We start from the raw sequence: 6,527 nt of genomic DNA, 5'->3' as shown, positions 1-6,527 counted from the left end.
CCGGCCTGTAAGAGAATATTTAAACGAATTATATCCCGGTAAATGGATCGGACGCCTTGGACCAATTTCATGGCCCCCTCGGTCCCCAGACCTGAATCCAGTAGATTTTTTTACTGGGGATGCATAAAAGAAAAGGTCTACTCAAAACCAATTCAAAATGTAACAGAATTGCGCCAAAAATTGATGCAGCATCAGAAGAAATCAATGCTGGTGATCAAAGATTTGCAAGACTGGTGAACAGGTCATTTCTGAGGCGATGCAGAGCTTGTATTCGTGCTGGAGGGAAACAATTTGAGCATCTGCTTTAATTTTAGGATAATAAGGTGTTACGATCATTTACCGTTTTATTTTGATTAAATTTTCCATGAGTTCCTTTCGCAAAAAATACGAAATAGCAGTTTTATTGGCAAGAAAAGTGGCAAGTGTTGTACTATTTTGAAATCTAGACTAAATGGGCCATCTTATAAAAAAACTTGCCATAGGTAGTGTAGTACATTTTTTCCCAACGTAGAGTGTCAAAGTTGACTGACATAAATTTTATAAACCATAACTCGTCAAAATTTAATTTATTTTACTTAGTTAACAATGATTATTACTTTCATTTGTGGTTACCATTAATAGCACTGTTATTTGAGATAACATTATTAAAAAAATCACTGTAAAATTGTGAAAATTGCGATCACAGTACCGAAAAATGCGACAAAGGGTGTCAAATTTTTAACATTTTCGAAAATTGTCTGTCATCGCTTGACTAAGTGACATAGATTTTTTTTCTTATTTTTTTCATAACTGGTATACCTTGGCCTCTCGCCCGGTACCAGGTTATCGTTGAGTTTTGGGACACCCTGTATATATAGATTATAAGATATATATATAATAATAAGATAATATATAAGATATATATATATAAGAGATTTCCACGTATATAGTCACTCATCACGATATCTCTGGAACCACTAGAGCTAAAGACTTGAAATTTGGTAGGAATATTCTTTTCACCGAGTAGAGGTCAGCTAAGAATTTTCGGATTTTCCAAAATTCCATCCGCAAGAGTTTTTTTTTATTATGAACAGAACAACGTCTGTCGGGGCAGCAGTTCATAAAACTGCAGGGATAGACATGAGAGTCAGGGATAGACATGAGAAGCAGGGGTAGACATGAAAAGCATGGACACGGATCTACGTTCCATTTAAGGGTATAGTCCTCCACAAGACAGGAAAACAGAAAGTAATTTAAAACGAGTTCCTGTAGTATAGTCTGTCGCCCAGGATTATTGATAGTATAGTATAGTATCGCTGCGGCCGATTCATAGTCCAGTTACCAATCGTAAATTTATCTAAGGGTGCTTTGTATTTTAGGGGGTTTGATGTATTATGCCGAATATGGACAACGACAGACATGAGCGAGAGCTAAGTGACGTTGTAACACAGATATCTACATCTTTTATCTTATATGTCTACAGAGTATGAGAAGAAAATTAATTTCTCTTTACATTTCTATCTTTAATAGAATTGCGAAAAAAAATCACCAAAGTACCTACCCCTTTTAAAGTAAAACCATACACCCAAGTAAAACTTTTACACTTGGAGCCATGTTAATCATTCAATCTAGATAAAAATTGTATGAAAAATTAGTAACTGTTTACCCACACCATTTTATATTTTTGTAAAGAAAATTGTATTATGTTTGCAATAAATTACAAATGCTATTATGAACTAGCTGACACGACAGACGTTGTTCCGTATAGTATAAATAAAATAATGTTTTTATATGAATTTGTCAATAATATATCATAACATCAAAAACTACTTCGTAAAATATGCTCCCTGTTGTTGTAATGAAATTGTTTCACAGCAGAACTGTCAAACCGTGCGTCAATAAATTCTCTCATAAAAATTATGTATGAAATATTTATGTATGTAGGAAAAACAAATTTGTTGTTTTTATCTTCATTTAGCAGCATTTTCCTATTTATTCACCTTTTAAACCTTCTCTGGACTTCCACAAATAATTCAAGACCTAAATTTGCCAAATCGGTCCAGGCGTTCTCGAGTTTTAGCGAGACTAACGAACAGCAATTCATTTTTATATATATAAATAGATTAAAACAATGGCGATTCTGTGCGAAAGAGATTGACTAGCTTCGTTCGATTCCTCAAGGCCGTTGGCTCGGTCCCCAGCTTTACCTCAAGACACTTGTTTCAGTGGTCAACGAGTGTCGAGTTCCATACCATGGCCACACAAGCGGTTGGTGATCGTCATTCGTGTCGGTACCTATCCTGGTCAATCACGATTATCTTTTCTAGATTATATATACGAAGCAATGTGACTGAAGTTTTTTTAAGCTATTGTATAGCTTCTATCGCGGGCCTTGAGCGTGGAGACCGAATCCAGGAATTCCATAACGAAAAAAATCCTAACACCCCCCACTAGATGTATATAGATATTTCGCCACGGTTATTACAGTTGCCGTGGAACAGCGGTTATCACGTATGCTTTTTGTGCAGAAGGTCCCAGGTTCGAGCCTGGGGTACGTCTTGATTTTTTTCTTTATTTTTTTTATCACGTTTTTTTAATTTTATGCTATTGTATAGCTTCTATCGCGGGCCTTGAGCGTGGAGACCGAATTCAGAAATTTCGTAACAAAAATAACCTAACACTTACTTACTAGATGTATATAGATATTTCGCCACGGTAATTTCAGTTGCCGTGGTAAATTAATTTTATTAAAAAAAAATACTGCATAAATAAATAATTATAATTGCATAAGTTGATAAGAAATAAGCAAAAGCTTTACCGCGGCAATCCCCGGGTGCCACACGTCTTTTTTTTATATTTCGTTAATCAAAAATATATAGATTTACTAGTCCTCATGAGCGTGCATCTTTTGTCGTCATTCAAAAATAGATAAAAATACATTTTCCTGCCAAATGTTATGAAATCAAAGCATCAAAAATCTGAAAAGCCGCGAGTTCCGTATTTGTGAACGAATTTGTTGATCTGGGATTGTTGCTATCTAGGTGGAAGCGAATGAGAAATCAGTAGAAGGATGCAAATGATCAAAGTTTTTATGAGCACGTGAATAGCTAGACAACTTCTGCCCTGCAATTTTGGCAAGTTTCAACTTTCTTCTCTACAATAAAAAATTGGTTATTTTGATCTGGCAGGCTTTTGCCATTGAAATATACGTAAAACATTTACTTTCAAATACCAAGCGGTAAGTATGGTTATATAAGTTTGAATGATACAAGATCACCGGACAGTATTCGGCGACGTTATACAGCTCGTGTACACCAAAACTGATCTTATCAGCCGATCGCGATGGTGGACAGAACACCCCGGAAGAGTAACTCAGACGTGTACATTCACGTTCATTACACTGCAACAGTGTACCACTTATGCCGATATTCTATAGTCGACTGTGATGCGTTTCGTTTTTAAAATAGAGGAAATCCAATAAATGAGTCTTTTAGAAAATTCACTTCGCAATTTAATTCGTCGACGTGATCGTCAGCGACATCTGGAGTGTACTGAAAAATTTCTATACAGTAAACAAATGGGTGAATCCAACACCTTTTTGCAGAATTAAAATTACAACTCATCAAGTTCTTCGAATATTTTAGAAAGTGTATCAATAAATACACTTTATTTGCACTGTTGATATATCTTAATATATATAAATTACGTGTCACGTTGTTTGTTCGCGATAGACTCCAAAACTAATGAACGGATTTTAATGGGGATTACTTCATGGAGTGCAGTTTGGTCCAACTTGAGAGATAGGATTTTTATTTCGATTCGGGACCCATAATTATGTATTGTATGGACATATTTTCTATGAGAGAATTTAGTGACGCACGGTTTGACAGTTCCACAGTGAAACAATTTCATTGTAACAACAGGGAGCATGTTTTATGAAATAATTCTTGATGTTATGAAATATCATTGACAGAATCATAAAAACAATTTTTTTATACGATGTACAGAACAACGTCTGTCGGTTCAGATAATACTGACACACTTACACAAATTATCTTGCAAACTAGGCATAGCTTGTACTATGGGTACAAGACAACGATATATTTAAAACAATATACTTACTTAAGCATACATAAATACATATGAACATCCATGATTTGGAAACAAACATCTATATTCATCAAATAAATGTTTGCACCTACCGGGATTCGAAAAAGGGACCTCTAGCACAGTAGGCAGGGTTACTAACCACTGGCCTATACAGGTCTTCAAATGATGATATATCTATAAGATGATGGCGAACTAGCGAGAAATCCCAACAAGTTCGGACTCAACGTATGATCGGCGTCATCTGACAATGACAGTCGTGTTTGTTTACACACTCTCTTTCTTTTACAACTGTTTGATTCGGTCGTCGTCACCCGAGCAAACTTCGGCCGCTGACGGATTACGGTGTACGCGAGCCACTGACCTCTACTATATACCACTGGACTGGCGGCTGTCAAAGTGCTTTTGTGCCTGTTTGATATTCGCCATTTTGGCGCTGTTGACCATTTAGCGAAAGTCTGCGGTACTAAAACTAGCGATGTCAAGCTCAGTAAACATCGATAGATGGTGCGAAAGTATTTACAAAAAAAAAAGTGTACTTTATTACGTTCATTCTTGAAGAATAAATAACACGGAAACCGAACGAAATTAATTAAAAATGTAAAAACACTTCAGAGTATTGTACGTTCCTTCGCAGCCATTTGCATTTTACGTCAAAATTAGTTCTCTGGACGCTCGCGAGTGGCGCTTCAAATAGGCACAAAAAAATTGATGTCAAACATAAAGAATAGAACGTCCAGTGGTATTTATACAGGTCAGTGATGCAAGCCATTAAGCCCCATTAGCGACTAATAAGTGATAACTTGTGTCTTGTGCGGCGTACTATTGAGAAAGAACGCGGTGCCCAGCGCTCACAGCGGGATGTTACGCGCTGTTCGAAATTACGTTGAAGCCACGCTTGCCAAGTTTAACTATGACGATACTTTACTAAATGATGCCCACGTTTAAAACAGTTTCAACTTCTATTAATATAATTACTACAACACTAATAATGGGAAATTCCAACAAAAGCTCCACATAAAGGAAAAAATTGGCAGAGACTGTCAACAGATGTGAAAACTTAGAACTTTTGTTACCTAATAAAATTTAAAATTTCATTATATTTAAAAAAAAATATCATAATAAAAATAACAAGTATAATATATCTAATCACTGGAAACATGTCTATTTGAAATGTACCTACTACTTTACTACTACCTACCTACTTTAATATTTTACTTACCTTACATCTAATATATAAAATAATCATGTCGCGGTGTTTGTAGTTAAACTCCTTCGAAACGGCTTGACCGATTCTCATGAAATTTTGAGTACATATTGGGTAGGTCTGAGAATCGGACAACACCCATTTTTGATCCCCCTAAATGTTAAGGGTGGTCCACGCCATTTTTTAATATTTTTGAAATTTTTTTTTAATTTGTTTGATTATGAGTCAGCATTAAAAAATACATACAACTTCAAATTTTCACCCATCTACGATCAACAGTTACTTTTGTATCGCGATTTTAATATCGGCAATACAACGTTTGCTGGGTCAACTAGTATATTATATAGTCCAATAGTATGTTAAATAAATGCATGAAAATTACGTATGTATTTATTAACGACGAAAATATCAGAAATAAAAATAATAAGTTGATATTCACTGGAAAAATGTTTATATGAACTGTACCTACTTCAATATTTTTAATATTAGGTATGTTAAATAAATTCATGAAAATTACCTATAAATTTATTATTGGCGAAATTATCAGAAATAAAAATATTCAGTAGTCAACATAAGTAAACAAGATTGTTCTCATCCCACATTTAAAAAAAGAGCAGAGTCGTAACTATTTTAGTATTGAATCAAAATAATACCTATAAGAGACCTACAAACCACATAAGCTGTGATAAAATACTAGTTCTTACTAAATACTATTAAACAGTAACCAGTTACAGCTGTTACTCAAATGTAAGTCGATCCTAATTATTAATACTCTATTTCGCTTGTCACTTTGATTTTTGATATCTTTTCACAGCGACAGCCGACAACCGGTGATATTTTAATACCTGTTACATATTATGTGTAAGAAGCTGGGCGTCATCAATATCAATCATCAATAGAGCACGGCAATACTTCAAGCCGGCCCACATTCTAGCGCTCTACAAAGCGCAGGTCCGGCGACACATGAAGTATTGCTGTCATCTCTGGTCTGGCGCACCCCAGTATCATCTTGATCCATTTGACCGCGATCAACGCAGACCAGCTCGAATTGTCGGGGACCCAGTGCTCTGTGAACGGCTGGATCACTTGGCGTTGCGTAGAGACGTCGCTTCATTATGTGTCTTCTCCCGCATTTATCACGGGGAGTGTTCCAAAGAGCTGTTTAACCTGATTCCAGCCGCCGAAATCCACCTTCGCACGACACGCCACAAGTTAGGATATATATAGGATCTCC

This window comes from Leptidea sinapis, chromosome 41 (assembly GCF_905404315.1).
Source record: "Leptidea sinapis chromosome 41, ilLepSina1.1, whole genome shotgun sequence".
In the NCBI taxonomy this organism is placed as follows: domain Eukaryota; kingdom Metazoa; phylum Arthropoda; class Insecta; order Lepidoptera; family Pieridae; genus Leptidea; species Leptidea sinapis.
Note: the sequence above shows the minus strand (reverse complement) of the source record.